Genomic DNA, 27,308 nt, shown 5'->3' with positions numbered 1-27,308 from the left:
CACAGGTTCAAATCCTCGAAAGCTCTGATTCAACACCCTGAGGCTTTCAGCAGGCATCTGATGAACTTCTTGTTCTGATGACTTGCGATCTAAAACTTATCACTCTGATAGTAACTTTGGTTCTGGAGATAATTTTCTCATGCTGGTGATGAAATTTTAGCCTGTCTTGTAACAAATGTAATTGATATCTTCGAGTCCACAATGTGAATATGATTAAAGAATCCGATATTACCGATGTATCATTATTGTTGGATTCTTTTCCTGTCTTTGTATAACCCTTATTTGTCCTAATGAGCTAAAGATAGCAAGTTTTATGCCTCGTTCCAACGCTTCCTGAAGTGTCTGTCTTTCTGATGATAGACCGATGTATCATTATTGTTGGATTCTTTTCCTGTCTTTGTATAACCCTTATTTGTCCTAATGAGCTAAAGATAGCAAGTTTTATGCCGCGTTCCAACGCTTCCTGAAGTGTCTGTCTTTCTGATGATAGTTTTTAGCCCGTCCTTCCTTTATTATAACGACAGTAATAAAAAAAAGGTATAGTGGACGGGCTATTGTATTCGCTTTGGTGTCGTCTGTCTGTCCCCATAGAAGGACTTATCCAAACCTGGTCGACCTGTATATTAAATTAAAGGTCTTTTTACCAGGAACAAGAAAGCAGGGTGTCTACCAAAATGGAAAAATAAAATTCCCTGACTTTTCCCGGTTTTCCAGTCCAATTTTTCAAAATTTCCAGTCTACTTTTCCAAGATTTTCTAACCTATTCCCACTGCGCCGCAGCCCAAATGGAAACCAGAGGCAGGGGACCTTCCTACCTTGATATGGGAACATTTCTGGGATCTGCGAGCACTTACTTATTTGTAGTTCGTAGCTGTGGTGAGCTGATGAGGACTTAAAAGTCTAAAAGAGCTATACTTGTGTACCTCTGAGGTAACTCCCTCCGATAAGACAGGACCGAAAAATTTTCCTCACGTATTTTATATAAATTTTGAGGGTCTGCAATGTCTGTTTCTGGTGTTCAAATGGAAACCAGAGGCAGGGGACCTTCCTACCTTGATATGGGAACATTTCTGGGATCTGCGAGCACTACTTATTTGTAGTTCGTAGCTGTACTGCTGTAGTCTTGAGTCAAACCTTGGGTGTGGGGATTCGGGGATTAAGGCAAATTTTTGGTCAATTCTTCCTGGTAGTACCTTCGATGTTTCTTGACCATGTCCACCTGCATTTTGCTACTATTTATTATTTTTGTGATTGACTTTCACGCTTAACCTTCTCCTTTCACTTACTTGTAATGAAGGTTTTGCACAGCCCAAAATTTTGAAAACCCACGGTTTCGCAACAAATTAAAATAAACAAGGGTATTCCTACGTAAGTTTCAATCTCATTTATAAATAACAAGAAAACCGATCAAAAATTCCATTACATACCTACCTATACCGTTATTTACTATCAATTAAAATGGCAACACAAAGTAATTATTTGTTTTCGCTTTTGAAAGTTGCATAATCCATAATTCAATTTGTATTAGGTACCCGTAATAGTGTCTGTGTTCTTAATTCTATTACCTATGAAGTACGTACAGATATACGAGTCCCAATAGTACTTCTCTATGACCTATGAAAGTACAGATACGTACGTTTAAGTGGGTATTATTAATTGAAGTCGACGAGATGGTGAGTCAAATAGGACAAAGTAGAAGACCACAGAAAGTAAGCAGTGAGCGAGTCATGTGTACACTAGTGAAGAAGAATTACCAATAACCAATCACGAAATTGACAAGTTTGTACGTTTAAGTGGGTATTATTAATTGAAGTCGACGAGATGGTGAGTCAAATAGGACAAAGTAGAAGACCACAGAAAGTAAGCAGTGAGCGAGTCATGTGTACACTAGTGAAGAAGAATTACCAATAACCAATCACGAAATTGACAAGTTTTATGACGCTAACGTAATTGAAATCAAATGAACCTTCTTCAAAATATCACCAAATCTGCCATTTGTTATTCACCTCACGAATTTCCAACAAAGCTGCGGTTATACGTCACTTAACTACTGGAATTTCGTTTATAAATAACGTTTAACATTACAATAGTTTTATCAACATTCATTTGTGCATTCTCGCGAGCAATGACTTGGTGTAGATTGGGCGGTCTACAAATCTAACCAATTCGTCATTCAAAGAACCAATAGTCCAATAGATTTGTCATGAATGGATTTTGACGTAATCTCTACTCATGTGCGTCCTTACAGCAGAATCACAAGTGCAACAACCTTGAAAGCAGCATTCTCACTTGGATCGCACACTTAGATCGATCTAAATAATATTGGTCATACTTCATACTTCAAGTGATGATATTTGAAGAGATTAGAAAAACATTCAAATGGCGGGAGTGCATTTTCAGAATGTTTGAAATGGCTGACATTATGATGCACAAATTGATGATCCATCAAAATACCTAATACGAATACACCTTGATCTTTATTTATTTGGTATATGATATGACAAACAGTTACCTTGATAACTTCATAGTAATCATAGAATCATAGTTTTGAAACTTTGACCAATGATGTCTTCAAGATATTATGCTTCTTACATGAACGGACATCATTAGGGTATTTAAAAATGAAATGTTTCCAAGAATAATCTCGGAACTAATCATCTGTAGAAGAAAATACCTACCTACTTTATGCACCCCAATTTTTACATTTAATAATTCTCTCCCCTTTTTGTTAATATGTTTGAAATGGCTGACATTATGATGCACAAATTGATGATCCATCAAAATACCTAATACGAATACACCTTGATCTTTATTTATTTGGCATATGATATGACAAACAGTTACCTTGATAACTTCATAGTAATCATAGTTTTGAAACATTGACCAATGATGTCTTTAAGATCTGCTACTTTTAAGAAATTGGACATCATATTTAAAAAGTAAAAATTAAATGTTTCCGAAAATAATCTCAGAACCAACCATCTGTAGAAACAAATACCTACCTACTTCAAACACCCCAATTTTTAGATCCAATTCATTCCCCTTTTTGTTAAATGGTTAAGCTTCCTGAGCAGATTCTGTATCACCTCTTAAATTAACTCTTAACTATCATTGTCATACAGGAGAGCTATTTTGGTATCCGCATTTGTTCATAATTTATAATTCTTGTAGGAAATGCTCTCGTGTTATTAATGTGTTATTCTCCTGGGGGCATTGGATCATTTAATTTAAAATGTTCGAAATTTAAGGTTGAGTTATAAAATGTGGATTTCCACTGTAGAACATAATCTGTGTAATATTTTTAGGAAGGAAAAGAAAGTGAGGGGATTATTGCAATCCTATATTGAAATTCGTATAACGAGTGATGCATCCTGTCTGATAGGTGATGCTCAAATACATATTCATAAAATTAAACAATGAGCAAACAGTGTATGTGTTACACTACTGGGTACAACAAAAACCTCATACTGATGACAATATCGGCAGCGAAGGTCCCTGATCGAATTCAGTCGAAGATCTTTAAACCTGTCTGTCAAGAAGAGGAAAATTTTACTGTATTTCTTTTCTCTCCTGTTACATTCTTTTTCAGTCCAATTAAAGTTTTTTTAGCCTAATTTGCTGCCAAAAGGCTCGAGGAATGAGCACGCCGACAATATCGGCAGCGAAGGTCCCTGATCGAATTCAGTCGAAGATCTTTAAACCTGTCTGTCAAGAAGAGGAAAATTTTACTGTATTTTTTTTCTCTCCCGTTACCTTCTTTTTCAGTCCAATTAAAGTTTTTTCAGCCTAATTTGCTGCCAAAAGGCTCGAGGAACGGGCACGCCAATATTCGTCCTAATTCTCACAATATTTCCAAGTCTGGTCCATGTAACCACAGTACAAAAAGTCAAATGACCTCTCATAATGGCAACTTATAACCCTCATTATTTTATTATTTATACTAGCCTCATATCAAGCATGTTAACATGAAAGATGCAAAGTAAATTTCGATTTTTTCGCCCAATACCATTTATAATATACTTAGAGCGATGATATTTTATTTACGTTTGTTTGAAAAAATGTATGTCAGATTTTATAATGATAGTTCACAATTTATGATTGAAGCTCTTAGCCCATCGCACATTGATTCAGTGAAGTATGTAGGGGGTGTATGAATGATTTTGTTTAGTTAGTCTGTGCCTACTCACAAGTAGAATCTTGAAAAGAGCAATACTCTCGTCTCTAAAAAAAATAAAAAAATAAAAATAAAAATACATTTTAGATTATAGGGATTGTAGGATAAGAAATCTCGATTTTGACCCCGCCGAGAATTGAACTCAGGACTTTAGAGTTTGTACGCCCTGTGTGATATTCACTCAGCCACAAAGGTTCCTTTTTTTACTATGATCATAAATACTCACCAATAAAATTCCAAATTTGTAGAAAAAGTCTAGAGATATCTAGAACTAAAAGGGGTTTATTCTGATTCCATTTTGAAGGCATAAAACCTCAATTTCATATAAATTATTGTAACAAATAAAATCGTTCCTTCCATCTGTTCTTACAACATCTATCTGATCTAACACCTTCCATCTGTTCTTACAACATCTATCTGATCTAACACCTTCCATCTGTTCTTACAGCATCTATCTGATCTAACACCTTCCATCTGTTCTTACAACATCTATCTGATCTAACACCTTCCATCTGTTCTTACAATATCTATCTGATCTAACACCTATCTGTTCTTACAACATCTATCTGATCTAACACCTTCCATCTGTTCTTACAGCATCTATCTGATCTAACACCTTCCATCTGTTCTTACAGCATCATTCTCATGTTGCTACTGGGAGTTGCACATTAGGTTCTTGTATATATTATGATGCCAATATTTTACCTCCGAGCTATTGGGACTGACATTTCATTTAGTATAAACTTAGTAAAGTGCCATCCACTCCTATTAACAAGAGAATCTATATTAGAATACGAACCACCCAGAGAAAAAGTAATTTGTTGGGAGTTCCAATGAACTTATCTTTAGATTTCACAATGAGATTCTAAGTTCCAACCTTTTTATTGCAAAACATCACTGCAAAGATAAACTATCCTCAAAATCGTGCCGAATCGCGTGAACCTTTGATTCATTGGTCTCTTATTTATGTCTTTATTTGACGGTGGTGGTGCTAACTAAGCCTAACTTACCCATGCTAGTGTTTATGGTGTGCTGATACTTCAAGGTGAGAAAAAGTACAACTTTTTGCCATGCCAAGATTTATCGCCTTAATGTTGTGACCAAGCCTATTCTTTTTATCTATCCCCTTTAACTTCCGAGAATCTTGTGACATTATGATGTTTTGATCAAATTTGGTAATCTTCTAGGACTTCTAGGAATTTCCGGTTCAATGTTGTGACCAAGCCTATTCTTTTTATCTATCCCCTTTAACTTCCGAGAATCTTGTGACATTATGATGTTTTGATCAAATTTGGTATTCTTCTAGGACTTCTAGGAATTTCCGGTTTGTGACCAATAGACCTGAAAATTTAATGATTGACTGTTGTCTTCAACAAACGATTACTCATTCTCATTTTCTCATCTTAGAGCTTTTCAAGTTAAAAACTATCTACTAGATAGATTGTGATTAATATGTAAAATAATTTATGCAACTATTATTAGGAAAATTTAATGATTGACTGTTGTCTTCAACAAACGATTACTCATTCTCATTTTCTCATCTTAGAGCTTTTCAAGTTAAAAACTATCTGCTAGATAGATTGTGATTAATATGTAAAATAATTTATGCAACTATTATTATTTTCGTCTTCTCTGAGTTCGTCAGGTCCCATACTGTCTAAGAGTTTAGTTTCATAGATTTACCCAGTGTAATTTTGGTCAGTCCTCTAATAAGATTTTGTCAATTAGATTTCTATCTGGAAGTGAAAGGTTATCTATTTTACTTTTTAAAATATAAAGGAAAAAGGTTCTGGCCATGTTATGACATAGTTCTCGTACTTATGAGTCTCATGACGAATAATCATGTTAAAGTAATTTGTAACAGCTCAAAGGCAAAAGTTCTACACCTAACATACATCACCATTACGAACATGTTCCCAGACATGAAGATTATTTATATATTTTATATTTATATAAAATAACTGTCTACAAGCATGAGCATGCGTGTGTAAACGCCTATGCCTCTTTCTGACAGATATTTCGCAAGCAAATTTGTTTCAAAACAAACTTCAAAAGCTTCACTATAATATGACAGATAGATTGGTAATATTTAAATAGAAAAGGCAACAGTCAAAACAGACTCTCGAGTTGGAAAGTAACCATCAGACGAGGTTATTGCTTGAGGCATTTTCTGCCATATTACAGAGTTTCGCTATTAATCCGTTAATTATTATGATCAAATCGCCTATGAAACGGCTGAAATCCAAAACTTTGACGTAATAAAAGGATCATCAGGGACATAATGAGGACACAACAAATCTACCTTAATAGCGTAATAGAACGAGAAAATTGGATATTATCAATAACCAATTTTCGATTTCAGTCGACATTTCTTATCCCAAGTTACGGAAGGATTTCATACCCTTCTGAACAACTAAAAACAAATGTGACATTGTGACAATGAGTTCATTATGTCAGTACTTATCGTAAAGAAGCAAATGAAAACCAAGTTGTCAATCTTCTGGTTCAAAAACGCCCCGGCAAATATATTCATTTGGAAAGGAAATACCTTGTTCCACCAGACCGGCAAATTTCTTATCACAGTCGTATACGTTTGAGTGCTGAAAAGTTCATTGAGCTCAACAAAACACCTCCTTCCTATCTACCTATGTCTAGCTACCTCTACCTCTGTCAGATATATGACAGATAGATTGGTAATATTTAAATAGAAAAGGCAACAGTCAAAACAGACTCTCGAGTTGGAAAGTAACCATCAGACGAGGTTGTTGCTTGAGGCATTTTCTGCCATATTACAGAGTTTCGCTATTAATCCGTTAATTATTCTGATCAAATCGCCTATGAAACGGCTGAAATCCAAAACTTTGACGTAATAAAAGGATCATTAGGGACATAATGAGGACACAACAAATCTACCTTAATAGCGTAATAAAACGAGAAAATTGGATATTATCAATAATCAATTTTCGATTTCAGTCGACATTTCTTATCCCTTTTTTATCTATCAAAAACTATAAAAGGCTTATTTCTCTGTTTCAGACACTAAAAAACGAACGATACAGACTGAAAGTTGTGGTTGACGAGTTACAAAATGCCGAGGCGGTGGATTACCAAACTGTCATTTTGGCGTTTATTAACTGCCTGATCATCTCGACACCTCAACTCAACGATCGAATACGGATACGAAATGAATTCATTGGTAAGTGACTACCAGATTTTCTTTTCAGGCCGAAGGGCTTGTATAGCCGACATGACGGGGTGGTACCGTGGTATTCGCCGAAGGGCTGGTACAGTTTATAAAGAACTTAGATAGATAGGTATATTTTCAGTAGTACCTATTAAATTTTGGTATATTTTCTCTAAAAAAAGAAAAAAAAAGATACAATCTTTTGAATTCATCTCGACACCTCAACTCAACGATCGAATACGGATACGAAATGAATTCATTGGTAAGTGACTACCAGATTTTCTTTTCAGGCCGAAGTACTTGTATAGCCGACATGACGGGGTGGTATTCGCCGAAGGGCTGCTACAGTTTATGAAGGGCTTAGATAGATAGGTCTATTTTCAGTAGTACCTATTAAATTTTGGTATATTTTCTCTAAAAAAGGAAAAAAGATACAATCCTTTGAATTATGGTGTTACAGAAGAATTTTGAGTATATCATGGACAGACAGAGTTACAAACCTGGAAGTATCGAAAAGAATGGGGAAAAAACTAGAAGTCATGGACACAATCAAAATTAGAAAGCTACAGTATTTTGGCCACATGCTGAGGGGAGAAAAATACAACATTTTACAGCTCATAATAGAAGGGAAGATCACAGGAAAACGAGGCAGAGGAAGGCGTAGAACCAGCTGGCTGCAAAATCTCAAGGAATGGTTTGACTACAACACCAGTCAATTGTTTAGAGCCGGAAGAAACAAACATCACATAGCCATCATGGTTTCCCACCTTCGATAGAAGAGGAACATAGCCAGCAAGAACAAGTTGGAGACGAATTGAGAGAAAAATATTGAAATGTAAATAAGAACACGAAGGAAAGGAAGAAGAAGAAGAAGAAGAAGAAGAAGAAGAAGAAGAAGAAGAAGAAAAACATAAAGAAGAAGAAGAAGTATTTTCTCTCACATGCGTTTCGAAAATAACAAGGAGATCATTTTGTAGATGAAACTCACAAGACAAGATTACAAGTCTCTCGGAAATTACAGGACTCTTAAGACCCAAGTTCTACGTATACGAAATTGGCTCGGTTTTCTTTCCCAATTTTACACATAGGAGTCACAGGACCAACTTGTGTAAGAATTAAACCTTGGGCAAACCATATGTTTTTTTACCTTTTTTCCACAGAAGAAGAAGAAGAAGAAGAAGAAGAAGAAGAAGAAGAAGAAGAAGAAGAAGAAGAAGAAGAAGAAGAAGAAGTATTTTCTCAGTGCACCCACTTATCTTGAGATTCCTTTTTTCTACTTACCTAGGAGTACTTGTATATTATTTTATATACCTACGTGCCTATCAGTTATCTATTACCTTTCTGAATGTAGATAGAGAAATAACTGTTACACTTCACAGGTAGGTACCTATGTTTAAGGATTTACTTTATTGTTTCAGACATGTTTCGTCCGTGAGGGCATCATCAGCTTCACCGCAGACTTTTAGAAAAAAGTAAGAGCAACTTGGAGATAATTGTGATAATATTATCCAAGCAAGGTTAAACTTGTAAAAAAAAGGATATATTTACATCATGAAGAAACCTCTGATTGCAATTATGTTATTAACAGTTTGTCTTTTTTTTTAACGTTGTAAATAATAAATTGAGCCAATATCGGAGGCACAGATAACGCTAATAGGCTTTGGCTATAGAAATCTTGTATAGCCCACACACATACATTTTTCAATTTATATATTTTGCTACTAGCTATCAGTTTGTGTGAACTTGTCTGTAAGAATTTTAAATGTGGATCTCAAACAATTTGAAATTGTATCTCCGAAGAAACATTTGACATTGGACCGTCTTCCAGCGCCATAGGAGATCTATATCATGAACAAGGGTCACCAAAATTTTGAACCTTCGAATTTATAACTTTCTCAATTACATTTATCCCCATTAATCAGTTTGTGTGAACTTGTCTGTAAGAATTTTAAATGTGGATCTCAAACAATTTGAAATTGTATCTCCGAAGAAACATTTGACATTGGAACGTCTTCCAGCGCCATAGGAGATATATCATGAACAAGGGTCACCAAAATTTTGAACCTTCGAATTTATAACTTTCTCAATTACATTTATCCCCATTAACGACCCGGCAGCTAGGATCGGAACGTCACCTTTATGGCGCGACCAGGCAGCTCGGCAGCGCTGCCGGGTCGCGCTGCCTGGCAGCTAGGATCGGAACGCCACCTTTACATAGTTTTCCCTGGTTTTGTAGTTTTCATGTTGCGTTTCCACGAAAAAATGGAAATTTTTTTTTGCGTGTGATTTTTTCAGATTCCAAGTAAATATTGTAGTTGGAAGAAACAAGCTCAATCATTGATACTCGTACGTTTATAAAAAAGATGTTAGTGAAAATCAAAACACATCATCATGTCAAATACCTACCTGTAATCATACCTAATTAAATATACTAATTGGCCAATATAATGGTGTTAGTCGTTGTTCATTTCACTCATAGTGTCAGAATGGATTAGATTGATATCATGATAACCAAGGAACTTGTAAAACATCCTGGATTTATTGCTTTTTCCATCAATTTCACTTTTAATATGGACTGAAATAACATACAATAACAAATTTATAATACCAATGCTAAAGCAAGCTCTCTATAAGGTGGTTGAATGAGGTAGTTGTATTGCTATACATTGTCAGTACTGTTGATGTCATAGAACCAACAGGCCTTTTATTGCGAAGGACATTAAAATTTATGTGTAGATTACTCTTGATATCTTTAGGTCGTTTTGAGAAGAAAAAGGAGGAAATCCTAAATTATTTGACAAAACTATCCAAAGACACAAAGGAGAAGAATGCAGATTTATGGAATATTTATTTCATGACATTGGTCCCTCTAAAAGAAATTACCCAATTTGTGTAAACCATCAGAGCTTTCACAAAAGTTAAAATTAAATGAAATTGAAAACGTATTGTTCTAGATTCTAGAAAGTAAAAATCAAACGTAGGAATCAGAAAATTTATTTCTAAAAATATAGAAGCTGTAAAACAGTACCAACAATACATGTAATCACGTATAATGAATACATTTCTTTTGTTCCTTTTTCTTTTGTTCTTTTTCTATTAAAATTGAAGAGCATTTCATTTGTTTTGTTACCTAATTAAAAGTTCAGGTTATGCAAGAAAAATGCAAAGAAATTTGTGCAAGTAAAAGGTCATGTAAAGCCTTTCTGATAGACTTTCTGGAGCTCCTCTGCCTTCGCTCTCTTTCTTGTTATTATTGCTGTTGTAAATGCGCAGATTAGGTACTCCTCATTTTTCTCTTCCTCCTCCACTAGTTCCAAAAAGATTTGGGATGGGTCCATAGGTCCTATACTGTCAGGGTCTTTGGTTGTTGTGCGCAAACCTTGGTTCTCTTCATATCTAATTCCGAAAGAAAAATTAAAGGAGGTGTAGGTACTCCTCATTTTTCTCTTCCTCCTCCACTAGTTCCAAAAAGATTTGGGATGGGTCCATAGGTCCTACACTGTCAGGGTCTTTGGTTGTTGTGCGCAAACCTTGGTTCTCTTTATATCTAATTCCGAAAGAAAAATTAAAGGAGGTGTAAAGGAGTTAAAGGGATGTATTTTCCGAGGTTTTCCTTCACTCATTCTCGTAACAGAAGGTGTAGATTTGGTAAATATGGCATTATGTTTCTTGATATGTGTGCTATAAAGTTATGAGACTCTGTAATATGCACGGTGAGCCTTCGGGTGATTCTTATTTTGATTCCCACACACGCTAGTTGTTTGTTGATAGGACTTAGCCCGTTCTGTCTGAAGTCAAAAGAGTATGATATTGGGAGAAGTAGATAGTTCGTTTTGTTCTTCAGTAATTTTGTGAAGCCATATTTCCATTTTGATCAGAACTATCAGAAGGAAAAAACAATTGTTTTCTTGTATATTCTTTTGTTGTTATAGGTATCATAAATCGTGAACTTTTGGTAGTCAAAAGTACGAAATTGATAAATAAATGATGTACTCTTAGCTAGATAATTTGTTTCTACGAGGTGGTAAATAACTTGAGGTTATCGAATTCTGTATCATAAAGCTATTCTTATCTACTGTTACATCTTATTCATGTATCTAAAATAATGAAATGGTTTACAGCCTGCTTCGTTGTAGGTATTTTCTTCATTTATAACTCTGGTTCCATTGTAAACTGTCGTCTCAATGGCTCATAACTCCTTTCAATATCAATAAAGGATGAGCATTTCGATTATAAATTTATTAGAAATTTGAGAGAAACAATACTTTTCTCAATTTACTTCGGTAATGAAGTGTTCTGAAAACAATGTAAAATAAATTTTATCTTCCATTATGCTGTGCAGAGTGAGTAATTCTACCAAGGAAGAGTCAAGAGTATTCATCGCGGATTACCGTAAATAAAACTATCAATAAAGGATGGATCTTCATTTTATTAACGCATATGGCATAACGCAGTTGTCTTGTAACAGATATACTGGAATGTGATAGGTTGTGATACCTGGCTTCAAGAAAGGAATATAGTGAGGGTTTTTCTTCTTTGATTTCATTGAGAATTGTAAAAGAAAAACTACTAATCCAAGTTCTGTTAAACATAATTATCATGTCAGCAAAAGGAATTATTTATTTGAAAGTTTATTCAAGAATTTCCAGTTGCTTGATCTATACATCATATCATGTAAGGATGTCTAAACTCTTGAATATTATGCATCCAACTTTGTCATAAACAAAATTTATTGGCCATCTACCTTCAAACAAATCTAATTTTGCCACCTAAATATTCTGATTTTGATAAATAGATTGAAAATGATAATGTCCTAAATTTTCTTTTTAATAAAATGTACAATGTTTGATATCGGGTATGGTTTTGCCATTTTTTTTTGCGATGTCTCTTGAGGATTCAAACTCCTACCCAATACCTTCCATATATTCCAAACTTCTTTAAGATGAATACCAACGACTAAAGGAGGTAAAACATAGGAAATAACAAGCTATGGAAGTGTAGATACTGAAATAACATACATCTGTCAGATAAAAAAGTCAGGAAGACATCTACCTATGTCAGATTTTTACCGATCTGAAATAATGGATATGTAACTCAAACAGTTTACGGGGCTAAAATGTTGCCTTATTTTATAACAGTCCGAGACAAATTTGAATTGAATATAAAGAAATATCCTTATGGCACACGTCGATAGGTAAGTACCTACCATGTGCGAGTATAATGACGATTTATAGAAACGCTGTTTTGCGTTACCTAAGAACATAAGAAAGCATTCTTCATTGTTCTTTTTTTACTGACTAAAGTTCAGGTAAGTACCTACCATGTGCGAGTATAATGACGATTTATAGAAACGCTGTTTTGAATTATAAGAAAGCATTCTTCATTGTTCTTTTTTTACTGACTAAAGTTTATTTTAAAACTAAAGAAATAAGGACTGAAATAAACAATCGATATAAAATCTTAATAGAATTCTACTTATTTCCTAATATTTTGATAAGTATTATTATATTAGATCCTACGTCTTGTAAAATGTTCTCTGTCATTTCCGCAAAACACTTTCTATTATTCTTTTAAGGCTCAGACAGATTGAGATAAGGTTTGATAGTTTTTGGATCTTTAAACAAGTTCGAAATTTATAGTTCTATTATTCTTTTAAGGCTCAGACAGATTGAGATAAGGTTTGATAGTTTTTGGATCTTTAAACAAGTTCGAAATTTATAGCTCGGTCCTCGGTATTGTACATTTAACCTCAGCAGAAAGTGAAAACCATTTGCGAGAAATATTGCAACTCGTAAATGGCTTTTGTTGAAAAATATCAACTTTTACCAATAGCAATAGGTGACGAAATATTTGGCACAAAAAGAGCTAAAAATCTCAATAAATTGAGCTGTGTTAGTTATTCTGTTTCTCATTACAGAGTTACCTCGTGTACACTTCGTAATAGATGAATTTCATTAATAGTTTCCTATTGCTTCACCAGGTTTTATTTCTTTGGTCTATTATTATCAGCTCAACTGGTGTGATATTGGCAAATTCAAGTTTATATTGTACTAAAGTTCAAACATAGAACTTGGCAGAACTCTTGTTATGGCCTCAGCAGAAAGTGAAAACCATTTGCGAGAAATATTGCAACTCGTAAATGGCTTTTGTTGAAAAATATCAACTTTTACCAATAGCAAGAGGTGACGAAATATTTGGCACAAAAAGAGCAAAAAATCTCAATAAATTGAGCTGTGTTAGTTATTCTGTTTCTCATTACAGAGTTACCTCGTGTACACTTCGTAATAGATGAATTTCATTAATAGTTTCCTATTGCTTCACCAGGTTTTATTTCTTTGGTCTATTATTATCAGCTCAACTGGTGTGATATTGGCAAATTCAAGTTTATATTGTACTACTTAAAGTTCAAACATAGAACTTGGCAGAACTCTTGTTATGAGGTGATAATGATATTGGTTTTCTTTTGGATTTGGACTCAAAAAGAGTCTGTTTGAATTTAAACTTTTTCTTTAAGATTTGAGAGATTAAGTTGAAGAATAAGTTTGCTGATCCCCTCTATTGAAATTTTACAAACAGTAGGTATCATTTACCTACATCAAAGTTTCCCTTCCATATATTCCAAACTTCTTTAGGATGAATACCAACTACTAAAGGAGGTAAAACATAGGAAATAACAAGCTATGGAAGTATAGATTGCTGATCCCCTCTATTGAAATTTTACAAACAGTAGGTATCATTTACCTACATCAAAGTTTCCCTTCCATATATTCCAAACTTCTTTAAGATGAATACCAACGACTAAAGGAGGTAAAACATAGGAAATAACAAGCTATGGAAGTGTAGACATTGGGTGACTTTTTTAATTTATTGATGAAAAACTACTCGTATTTTGTAAATCACATCATAACTAAACCTTAGAAGCTAAAGGTTAAATAACAATTTATTGTTAAATTTAAATAAGATAAAATATTTTGATTAATAAATTATTGATTTGATCGTTTTATTTCATTAAAATTAATCGTGTATGTCCTTTTTCCGTCCATTTTTTCCGTGGGATAAAATTTCGTAGTAAGATAGGTGTAAAAGTTGTCTTAATAAAACACTTCGATTATATCAAGATTTCAAGTCAAAGTTAGGTATACGATGATCTCATTGTTACTTTGGGTTTCAAATCATCACAATTGATAATAATAGATTCACAAAATGAAAATCTATTTATAAAATTCTTTATAAAATTTACATTATTCAATACAATTGGAATACGAGTAGATCTCCAAAAATTTAATCTTATTCAACCTTGGTGATATAAAATTACCTATTAAAACCAAAGAAACTATTTTATTTACCTTACCTCCTCCATGGAAGTAATAAATTTTGTAAGACAACTCCTCTGCAAGAATTAAAAGCATACCTATATGACGAATATAATCCAATATTTTTATTAGATCAATCATGAAGCCCTCGTTATGTGACGTTGTTCAAAGAAAATATCTAATCAATAACTGGTGGGGGCTCTGAATTCAGCAAATTCCGAAAATATTGACGTCCGGGAACTGAAGAACGGTTTGAAAATACCCTCGGAGGATTTTTTTTCCTATCCAATTGAGAACAATGGAAAACCTATCGTACAGAAGCAGACAATTGAAATGGATTCAGTCTGACTGACAATACCTATATACTCATACAATGTTTTCTAATTCCAATGAGATGTATAGGTCTGGTGGAACTTGGATATACGTAATATCCCAAGTCTCCATGGTTACATTATCATCAGATTTGTTAAGTAGTTATTTTACATGCGTACATACACGTATTCAAGACGACCATTGAAAGTTGTGTGCCAATTATTGGAACAAACATCAATGACAGTTTTCCTTAGAGTAGATGATCTAATAGTTGATCCACAAGACTCTCTTGATAATTTGATATTGGTCCATATTACTACTCTCATTTTCTTTTAGACCTTTTTTTCCAAGGTTCGTTTGCGATCCATTGTTTAGAATAGGAGCAGATTGGTCAAATCTCTAGCATTAGGACCTCAAGAATCGTTGCGTTGTCAATAACTGAAAATTTTACAGTGTAACTTTTGAGCATCACCGACCATTAGCATCAACAAAACTTGACCTATGTTACCATACAAAGCACAAGTCCGCTACCCAATTACTTTTTAGTAGATAATATTATGGATACCTATTTATCGACCTATTAGTAACATTCAGATGTCTAGCATCACTCAAAATAGAATTCCAACTGTTTCTTAATGATAATGTTCGTCAATTAAATCACGTCCAATCTCAGGAAGGAAGAGCTAACGGAATAAACATCCTCAATTTACTTCGGTAATGAAGTGTTCTGAAAACAATGTAAAATAAATTTCATCTTCCATTATGCTGTGAAGAGTGAGTAATTCTACCAAGGAAGAGTCAAGAGTATTCATCGCGGATTACCGTAAATAAAACTATCAATAAAGGATGGATCTTCATTTTATTAACGCATATGGCATAAAGGAGTTGTCTTGTAACAGATATACTGGAATGTGATAGGTTTTGATACCTGGCTTCAAGAAAGGAATATAGTGAGGGTTTTTCTTCTTTGATTTCATTGAGAATTGTAAAAGAAAAACAACTAATACATGTTCTGTTAAACATAACTATCATGTCAGCAAAAGGAAGTATTTAATTGAAAATATATTTAAGAATTTCCAGTTGCTTGATCTATACATCATATCATGTAAGGATGTCTAAACTCTTGAATATTTTGCATCCAACTTTATCATAAACAAAATTTATTGGCCATCTACCTTCAAACAAATCTAATTTTGCCACCTAAATGTTCTGATTTGATTCAGTGAAGTATGTAGGGGGTGTATGAATGATTTTGTTTAGTTAGTCTGTGCCTACTCACAAGTAGAATCTTGAAAAGAGCAAGAGGTACTCTCGTCTGTAAAAGAAAAAAAAAAAACATTTTAGATTATAGGGATTATAGGATAAGAAATCTCGATTTTGACCCCGCCGAGAATTGAACCCAGGACTTTAGAGTTTATACGCCCTGTGTGATATTCACTCAGCCACAAAGGTTCCTTTTTTTATACTATGATCATAAATACTCACCAATGAAATTCCAAATTTGTAGAAAAAGTCTAGAGATATCTAGAACTAAAAGGTGTTTATTCTGATTCCATTTTGAAGGCATAAAACCTCAATTTCATGTAAATTATTGTAACAAATAAAATTGTTTTAGGGCTAGAGCCCTTTTTCAATTTCCAACAGCAAAAAAAATCAGAAAACTATTTGCTGCTGAAATTTTGACAGTAATTATGTACAGACTACAGAGACATTGCCTACATTAGAAAACAAAGAAATTAATTCGAGTTATTGGAATGCAAAGGTGCACGAAAAGGCCAAACCGTAAGACGAGCATTGGTATTTCTGATCTAACACCTTCCATCTGTTCTTACAACATCTATCTGATCTAACACCTTCCATCTGTTCTTACAAAATCTATCTGATTTAACGCTATGAGAAATGTATTTAACCCGAAGCTTAAGGAAGTCTATTATTTAGAAAAAAAATGTATATTATTATTGAGTAGGTAAGTAGGTAGAGATACCGAACACCAGGGGCCTGAGAACAAAGGAGTATCTTGGATACTAGCCATTGAAAGGGAAAACTCAGTTTTAGTGGAGGTGTCAAAATTACCGCACCTAAACCTTACCCTAAAATAATGGGGTTTTTCAGCCTTACGTTGTACCTAAAAATACAGAATGAGATAAAGGAGATATTATTAGTGGATGTGCTAAGTGTACCAAATTTTCTAATCGAGGAGCAAGGGAATGTGTAAAATTTTCCAACAGTGTATAGAATGTGTAAATGTATAGGTCCCGAATCTGTTCTTACAACATCTATCTGATCTAACACCTTCCATCTGTTCTTACAACATCTATCTGATCTAACACCTTCTATCTGTTCTTACACCTTCTATCTGTTCTTACACCACCTATCTGATCTAACACCTTCTATCTGTTCTTACACCACTGGCTCTTTGTACCCACAGCTTTGTACACACTCGGTAATTCTCACATATTATATTGTATTTGTTCAAGTAATAAAAGTCCATGGGCACAACAGATAATGGGGTTTTTCAGCCTTAGGTTGTACCTGGAAATACAGAATGAGATAAAGGAGATATTATTAGTGGATGTGCTAAATGTACCAAATTTTCTAATCGAGGAGCAAGGGAATGTGTAAAATTTTCCAACAGTGTAGAATGTGTAAATGTATAGGTACCGAGTTAGTGGATGTGTAAAATTCCCTATTAGAGTGGTGAGAGGGTTTTTTACAACAATTTTTGACAGTTACTTTTAAGGGTTAAGCTGCACCCATTTTGAATAATTTTGGTCAAATATATTTGTGAGAGGGTTTTTTACAACAATTTTTGACAGTTACTTTTAAGGGTTAAGCTGCACCCATTTTGAATAATTTTGGTCAAATATATGAAATCAAATATCTGAATTTACCTACTGGACCACATCAATAACCTAGGAAGCTAAAACATCAACAAGTGTCCTAGTTAGGGTGATGAATTTGGATCTTTATAATAAATTATTAATCTAGTGTTGAATAATTATCATGTTAGGCTTCGCAGACCTATAGTTTTAGATGAATTGCAAGGGTAAAGGCCATTTTTAGTCCTATTATTATGTTAAGGTGGTCTCTTCTTGATCCCTTGTGTGCCGCGTCCAGGCAATTTTTAGTCCTATATCCTATAAAGGATTTTAGGGATAAACTTTTTCCATGCATTCATTTTACATTTTTTCACGTCCAGCTTCGTCCTTAGCCTCCCCCTCATAAAATTTCTCCTACTAAAGTCGAAGAATAAAGAGTTACGTCAATAAAATCCACACTTGTCTTAATTTACTAACCCTGCTTAACCTCGCGATCGACTAACAATGGAGACGTGATTCTCCTAGTGGTATTAATAATAATTATGTACTCCTCAGAATCGATAGGGGGCCCTTTACTTCCAGAGGTACAAATCGGGATTGACGATTGGCTCTGGGAAGGAGGTAAACAGAAACTTTGAGGAACCTAGAGAAGGATTAAATTTAATATTTGCTAGAAACTAGAACAGAGCAAGGAGTTGTCGAGATTTTCCACCTTCTGATATTTGATTGATTTATTCATATCTTAGTAGATTTCGTTATTGGGAACTTTATTAAGAACACTATAGTCAGCACAGCAAAGAAACAAGAAATCAGCAATTCAAGGACACTTTTTTGTAGGCGATTAAATTTAATATTTGCTAGAAACTAGAACAGAGCAAGGAGTTGTCGAGATTTTCCACCTTCTGATATTTGATTGATTTATTCATACGAGTATCTTAGTAGATTTCGTTATTGGGAACTTTATTCAGAACAATATAGTCAGCACAGCAAAGAAACAAGAAATCAGCAATTCAAGGACACTTTTTTGTAGGTTAGAGAAGGATTAAATTTAATATTTGCTAGAAACTAGAACAGAGCAAGGAGTTGTCGAGATTTTCCACCTTCTGATATTTGATTGATTAATTCATACGAGTATCTTAGTAGATTTCGTTATTGGGAACTTTATTCAGAACAATATAGTCAGCACAGCAAAGAAACAAGAAATCAGCAATTCAAGGACACTTTTTTGTAGGTGCTAGTCAAAACTATGAAGAAATCTCACATCACCAATGGAACACCCGAATACCTATTTAGTACTGCACGTAAGAAGAACTTGAATTAGGAATTCCATTTACTAAAGAATCAAAGGGACAGGATACCAGGATAGACCTAAACTTAAACCTGTAGCGTTATTCGAGTGCTGATAGCAACTATGACTATTGACTATAGCATAAATACTCAATCCTATTTGAAGAGCGATCAGGGGCGGCATAATAGAAAATAACTCCATCCCGGTGTTTAGTGCCAACATACCTACACAAGCATCAAATTGCTCATGGATGACTTGCAAATTCCTAAACTTAAACCTGTAGCGTTATTCGAGTGCTGATAGCAACTATGACTATTAACTATAGCATAAATACTCAATCCTATTTGAAGAGTTCAAACCTTGGGTGTGGGGATTCGGGGATTAAGGCAAATTTTTGGTCAATTCTTCCTGGTAGTACCTCCGATGTTTCTTGACCATGTCCACCTGCATTTTGCTACTATTTATTATTTTTGTGATTGACTTTCACGCTTAACCTTCTCCTTTCACTTACTTGTAATGAAGGTTTTGCACAGCCCAAAATTTTGAAAACCCACGGTTTCGCAACAAATTAAAATAAACAAGGGTATTCCTACGTAAGTTTCAATCTCATTTATAAATAACAAGAAAACCGATCAAAAATTCCATTACATACCTACCTATACCGTTATTTACTATCAATTAAAATGGCAACACAAAGTAATTATTTGTTTTCGCTTTTGAAAGTTGCATAATCCATAATTCAATTTGTATTAGGTACCCGTAATAGTGTCTGTGTTCTTAATTCTATTACCTATGAAGTACGTACAGATATACGAGTCCCAATAGTACTTCTCTATGACCTATGAAAGTACAGATACGTACGTTTAAGTGGGTATTATTAATTGAAGTCGACGAGATGGTGAGTCAAATAGGACAAAGTAGAAGACCACAGAAAGTAAGCAGTGAGCGAGTCATGTGTACACTAGTGAAGAAGAATTACCAATAACCAATCACGAAATTGACAAGTTTTATGACGCTAACGTAATTGAAATCAAATGAACCTTCTTCAAAATATCACCAAATCTGCCATTTGTTATTCACCTCACGGTGACAAGTTTTATGACGCTAACGTAATTGAAATCAAATGAACCTTCTTCAAAATATCACCAAATCTGCCATTTGTTATTCACCTCACGAATTTCCAACAAAGCTGCGGTTATACGTCACTTAACTACTGGAATTTCGTTTATAAATAACGTTTAACATTACAATAGTTTTATCAACATTCATTTGTGCATTCTCGCGAGCAATGACTTGGTGTAGATTGGGCGGTCTACAAATTTAACCAATTCGTCATTCAAAGAACCAATAGTCCAATAGATTTGTCATGAATGGATTTTGACGTAATCTCTACTCATGTGCGTCCTTACAGCAGAATCACAAGTGCAACAACCTTGAAAGCAGCATTCTCACTTGGATCGCACACTTAGATCGATCTAAATAATATTGGTCATACTTCATACTTCAAGTGATGATATTTGAAGAGATTAGAAAAACATTCAAATGGCGGGAGTGCATTTTCAGAATGTTTGAAATGGATTTTGACGTAATCTCTACTCATGTGCGGCATTACAGCAGAATCACAAGTGCAACAACCTTGAAAGCAGCATTCTCACTTGGATCAATCAGCTGTTCCAATATCGAAGCCGTTTACGAAAATTCCGGTTTTACTTTTAGCTTCTGGATATCGATAACCGCGGAGGTGTTATTGTTATCAGCTGTTCCAATATCGAAGCCGTTTACGAAAATTCCGGTTTTACTTTTAGCTTCTGGATATCGATAACCGCGGAGGTGTTATTGTCTTTCAAAATAAGAACTTCCTCCTCTGACGTCAGAGAAAGGGATAATTCATAATTACGAGCATATTCAACGATCCTCTCACCCAGCAATCTGACGTCAGAGAAAGGGATAATTCATAATTACGAGCATATTCAACGATCCTCTCACCCAGCACTTCAAATCGTGTAAGTCTGGACGAACCCTATAGTCCCTATACTATACCTCGGTGAACATTATTCATTATCATAATATTGAAACAAATGATGTATCTGATGCTGTAGATGCCATTAATGTAATAAATAATATTATCATGTACCTACTTACTTGTAAATATTCAAATGTGCAGTGGGTAATATAAGGTTCGCCTGCAGATAACATGATCTCGAGTAAATTGTTACATTAAAAGTAGGTAAATATTTTTGAAAACATCTTGAGCAACTTTATAGCTCTCGGATCAATAGTATGGGCGCGATTGATTGGGTTCTTAAAAGTTCAGTTCAAAATTTGTTTCTTCCAAGTTACGAGGTAAATATTTTTGAAAACATCTTGAGCAACTTTATAGCTCTCGGATCAATAGTATGGGCGCGATTGATTGGGTTCTTAAAAGTTCATTTCAAAATTTGTTTCTTCCAAGTTACGGAAGGATTTCATACCCTTCTGAACAACTAAAATCAAATGTGACATTGTGACAATGAGTTCATTATGTCAGTACTTATCTTAAAGAAACAAATGAAAACCAAGTTGTCAATCTTCTGGTTGAAAAACGCCCCGGCAAATATATTCATTTGGAAAGGAAATACTTTGTTCCACCAGACCGGCAAATTTCTTATCACAGTCGTATACGTTTGAGTACTGAAAAGTTCATTGAGCTCAACAAAACACCTCCTTCCTATCCTATCTACCTATGTCTAGCTACCTCTACCTCTGTCAGATAAAAAAGTCAGGAAGACATCTACCTATGTCAGATTTTTACCGATCTGAAATAATGGATATGTAACTCAAACAGTTTACGGGGCTAAAATGTTGCCTTATTTTATAACAGTCCGAGACAAATTTGAATTGAATATAAAGAAATTTAGTTCTTACAACATCTATCTGATCTAACACCTTCCATCTGTTCTTACAAAATCTATCTGATCTAACACCTTCCATCTGTTCTTACAACACTAGAAGGGAAGATCACAGGAAAACGAGGCAGAGGAAGGCGTAGAACCAGCTGGCTGCAAAATCTCAAGGAATGGTTTGACTACAACACAAGTCAATTGTTTAGAGCCGGAAGAAACAAACATCACATAGCCATCATGGTTTCCCACCTTCGATAGAAGAGGAACAAAAGAAGAAGAAGAAGAAGAAGAAGAAGAAGAAGAAGAAGAAGAAGAAGTATTTTCTCTGTCTGTTCTTACAACATCTATCTGATCTAACACCTTCCATCTGTTCTTACAACATCTATCTGATCTAACACCTTCCATCTGTTCTTACACCACTGGCTCTTTGTACCCACAGCGTTGTACACACTCGGTAATTCTCACATATTATATTGTATTTGTTCAAGTAATAAAAGTCCATGGGCACAACAATAATTTATCCGTGATGATTGTTTATTTATTTTAAGCTCATTTATGAATTCTCTTTATCCGTGATGATTGTTTATTTATTTTAAGCTCATTTATGAATTCTTAAAGCTCTGCTATTTGCCAACTTGTCAATATTTTAAAAAAGGGGACCCATACGTAATGTTTACAATAGAGAAAGTTAGACACGTGTATAATGTGGCGAAGTTAGTTGGATTCTTGAAATTTCAATTGCTTTCTTAGAAGTGTTGAAGAGTGTCTGAGAATACGTACATCAGTGTTCAAGTCTCATAAGAGACACAAAAGGGGGACCCATACGTAATGTTTACAATAGAGAAAGTTAGACACGTGTATAATGTGGCGAAGTTAGTTGAATTCTTGAAATTTCAATTGCTTTCTTAGAAGAGTGTTGAAGAGTGTCTGAGAATACGTACATCAGAGTTCAAGTCTCATAAGAGACATACATTTGTTACAGTGTCAATTCGATTTGGACAATTGTAAAGGTTTAAAGAATCCGTGTGGCGAAGTTAGTTGAATTCTTGAAATTTCATTTGCTTTCTTAGAAGTGTTGAAGAGTGTCTGAGAATACGTACATCAGAGTTCAAGTCTCATAAGAGACATAAATTTGCTACAGTGTCAATTCGATTTGGACAATTGTAAAAGTTTAAAGAATCCGATCCCTATTGGAAAGGGAGGTTTGACTATCATAACCATAACTGATAAAAATCTGATCTATGAACTTCAATTTGAAAGCCAAGTACAATTTATCAGACCATTGTGATCTACCAGTTCACCAAGATTAAAAGGGGGACCCATACGTAATGTTTACAATAGAGAAAGTTAGACACGTGTATAATGTGGCGAAGTTAGTTGAATTCTTGAAATTTCATTTGCTTTCTTAGAAGTGTTGAAGAGTGTCTGAGAATACGTACATCAGAGTTCAAAGTCTCATAAGAGACATACATTTGTTACAGTGTCAATTCGATTTGGACAATTGTTAAAGTTTAAAGAATCCCTATTGGAAAGGGAGGTTTGACTATCATAACTGATAAAAATCTGATCTATGAACTTCAATTTGAAAGCCAAGTACAATTTTATCAGACCATTTTGATCTACCAGCTCACCATAACTGATAAAAATCTGATCTATGAACTTCAATTTGAAAGCCAAGTACAATTTTATCAGACCATTTTGATCTACCAGCTCACCAAGATTACATATGAATACTTGGTAAACTATTTAGTTAATTTACCATTGTTAGAACGGGTATATCAGTGATGATTAGTTACGTAATATGCTCATTTATGCTAAACTTAGCTATCCGTGCTTCACTAGGAATATAAAACATATTGGTCATTGTTTCTTCTATTGTGCGGGAATCGAACCTGTTTTACCGGTATGCAAATCGACATTCAGTGGCATTGGTCTGGTCATTTTCAAGGGATTTTTCAGCTGATTCAAGGAAGGTATTCCCCACTGTTTTATCCTAGACAAAAACACGTGGTACTTTGGCACACCCACTAGGAGAAAAATCAATAGGTATGTTGGTCTGGTCATTTTCAAGGGATTTTTCAGCTGATTCAAGGAAGGTGTTCCCCACTGTTTTATCCTAGACAAAAACACGTGGTACTTTGGCACAGTATGTTTTCTCTCCTTCTTCATTTCTTTCTCTATGGCAATATTGTAGCCACATACCCTCGTCAGTCATCACCAAGATTAGGGTTAAAAGAAGACCAAGACCATCTTGATTGGTCTGGTCATTTTCAAGGGATTTTTCAGCTGATTCAAGGAAGGTGTTCCCCACTGTTTTATCCTAGACAAAAACACGTGGTACTTTTGCAAATCCCACTAGGAAAAAATGAATACGTGTTTTTTCTCTCCTTCTTCATTTCTTTCTCTATGGCAATATTATAGCGAAATACCTACCCTCGTCAGTCATCAAGATTAGGATTAAAGAAGACCAAGACCATCTTGATATCCAATTCGATAGAAACCTTCATGAAGCCAAAGGCAATAATGATCATGTGATCTATACATGTGAAATCTGCAAGAGAGAACTCAAATCTAGAATACTTTTCATCCGGGATAATCATTTCACAAAGAGATAAGCAACGGCGTGTGTGATTTCTAAATGTTAAATGCCATCAGACTGAAGAAATTGTTCGTCAAATTGAGACATTTCTCTTTACGTCAATTGGGTGCTTTGAAGTGCATAAGGTGTGAGGTTATCGGGATATTGATCATGATTGGTTTCCAAGTCTTCATGCCAGATGCCAGGCCCATAAATTTCCAGAGACAAATTGATTAATCTGGCATGATCCATTAACATTTTGAAAACCTGTTGAATGGACAATATTACAAAACGCAATAGTAAAAATATTATTCAATTCGGAATCGATCGTATAGAGGTCTAATCTTAACAAAACTGAATTCTAATTGGTTAATTAAATTTTGCAGTATCAATATTTACTTAGTGCTTTTATGCACGAGATACCTACCTACCTGAAGGAATATTAATATGATCCAATTAGGTATTTTAAAATTGAGAAATCAGCAACCTGTTTGAAATTTGTTTGTGTAATTGGTGATTTTTCGTAGATAAAGAAGCTAGGTGGACTAAAGTGATTCAATTGTGCACTAGACCTATAAATTGCTTGGTTTCAAAGTCACTTGACCAGCCGATATGAAGCCTATGGGTAAATTATTATTCATCAATAAGTTAACCGACATTGATAGCTGATTTTAATTCTTTTTGTTTATGTTTACTATCTGGAAGAAACAAGCTCAATCATTGATACTCGTACGTTTATAAAAAAGATGTTAGTGAAAATCAAAACACATCATCATGTCAAATACCTGTAATCATACCTAATTAAATATACTAATTGGCCAATATAATGGTGTTAGTCGTTGTTCATTTCACTCATAGTGTCAGAATGGATTAGATTGATATCATGATAACCAAGGAACTTGTAAAACATCTTGGATTTATTGCTTTTTCCATCAATTTCACTTTTAATGTGGACTTAGATAGATCTTTTTTAAAAGACTTGTGTCATGTTAAAGAATCGCAAACATCCAATATTTTTTGAATACCTTTTGAACTAAAATATGTACGGGACAAGAAGGAAAAGATCAACTTATTGATCTCATCAATATTTATCCATGATGATTCAAAAACGGTCTCGAAATGTTCACAAAAGTGATTGATATCATGATAACCAAGGAACTTGTAAAACATCTTGGATTTATTGCTTTTTCCATCAATTTCACTTTTAATGTGGACTTAGATCTTTTTTAAAAGACTTGTGTCATGTTAAAGAATCGCAAACATCCAACATTTTTTGAATACCTTTTGAACTAAAATATGTACGGGACAAGGAGGAAAAAATCAACTTATTGATCTTATCAATATTTATCCATGATGATTCAAAAACGGTCTCGAAATGTTCACAAAAGCAATATATTTACAAATAGAGCTCCAAAACCAGGACTTCTTAGAACGTCAGATTGTTCGGCAGAACAAAGCAGTGTAGGCTGTAGGTAGTTAGCATAGTTTGTTCCGAAGACCTCGATGTGTCTTTACGTCTCGAAAATAACTTTATCTCTGAGGACATCGCATTACCATGGATAACTATAGGTACCTACATAAAATTCTGTAGCTAGTCAGAATAACAGAATTAGCATCAATTGTTTCTAATGAGGTGCTATTTTTATTTTATGTATATGTATTAAAAAAAAAAAAACAAAATCACAGTTGTTGCAAAACCCCACACCATGTGTGTATTTGTGTATAGGAAGTGTGAAAAAAAAAAAAAAAAAAAAAAAAAAAAAAAAACAAAATCACAGTTGTTGCAAAACCCCACACCATGTGTGTATTTGTGTACTATTGTAAGCACAGAACATTAAATACTCGGCTAATTTAGCAAACGATTACCAAGCAACTCCTGTTTCATTCGACATAATCTGTTGTAATTTTTGCAAATCTTATATTTTATCATCTTGCAAGCGCGTGATTCTACCATATATTAATCGTTTGATTATCATTTTCATTATTTGCAACTACTTCGTTCATTCAATAGAATGACACTTAGCCATGTTTTATGTAAATGAACTCTTCATTAAATATTAGCAAAGGGGATAACTAGGTATGATGGATCAATGACAAACTGATGTTGAAATTTATCGGTATAAAAATGATGTGATTAATTAATTGATGATGTTATGTTAGCAATACCTATCTATCACATATTACGGATCCTGAACTTCTTGGGAAAATATGAACTAATATGGATCAATGACAAACTGATGTTGAAATTTATCGGTATAAAAATGATGTGATTAATTAATTGATGATGTTATGTTAGTAATACCTATCTATCACATATTACGGATCCTGAACTTCTTGGGAAAACATGAACTAATGAAAAATCCTGATCTCCTTTCCTCGTTGCAGGTTTGAAAGTGCTGTCAGTCCTGAATGAGTTGAGGTAAGTACCAACAATATGTAAATCATACCTTTTATCGTCTCTTATCATTCTAGTTGATCATAACAACTTCACAATTATGCAAAAATATTTTTACAACATGATTTTGTCCTGTCCCCTTGTAAGATTGTACAGGGTTGCCAGATGGGGCATTTCGTAAGTTGTTTTATTGTGGCGTAATTTCTTATGAGCGCAAAAATATTTTTACAACATGATTTTGTCCTGTCCCCTTGTAAGATTGTACAGGGTTGCCAGATGGGGCATTTCGTAAGTTGTTTTAGTGTGGCGTAATTTCTTATGAGAAACTTTTTGTATGCAGACTTTGTACACCTTTAAAGCTAT

At 34.3% G+C, this 27,308-nt stretch overlaps 1 long non-coding RNA gene across 1 annotated transcript in view; it reads left to right on the top strand.

Annotated features, from left to right (window-relative positions):
• The first annotated feature begins 7,566 nt into the window (after nt 1-7,566).
• LOC108252367 overlaps nt 7,567-27,308 on the top strand; it is a 29,024-nt gene continuing 9,282 nt past the window's right edge. The window contains exons 1-2 of the long non-coding RNA XR_001809504.2: nt 7,567-7,620; nt 26,936-26,969. This is a non-coding gene — a long non-coding RNA (uncharacterized LOC108252367). The remainder of the gene's footprint in view (nt 7,621-26,935; nt 26,970-27,308) is intronic.

The sequence above is a fragment of the Diaphorina citri genome, unplaced genomic scaffold (assembly GCF_000475195.1).
Source record: "Diaphorina citri unplaced genomic scaffold, Diaci psyllid genome assembly version 1.1 scaffold449, whole genome shotgun sequence".
Classification (NCBI taxonomy): domain Eukaryota; kingdom Metazoa; phylum Arthropoda; class Insecta; order Hemiptera; family Psyllidae; genus Diaphorina; species Diaphorina citri.
This window is presented reverse-complemented; position numbering and strand designations above follow the sequence as displayed.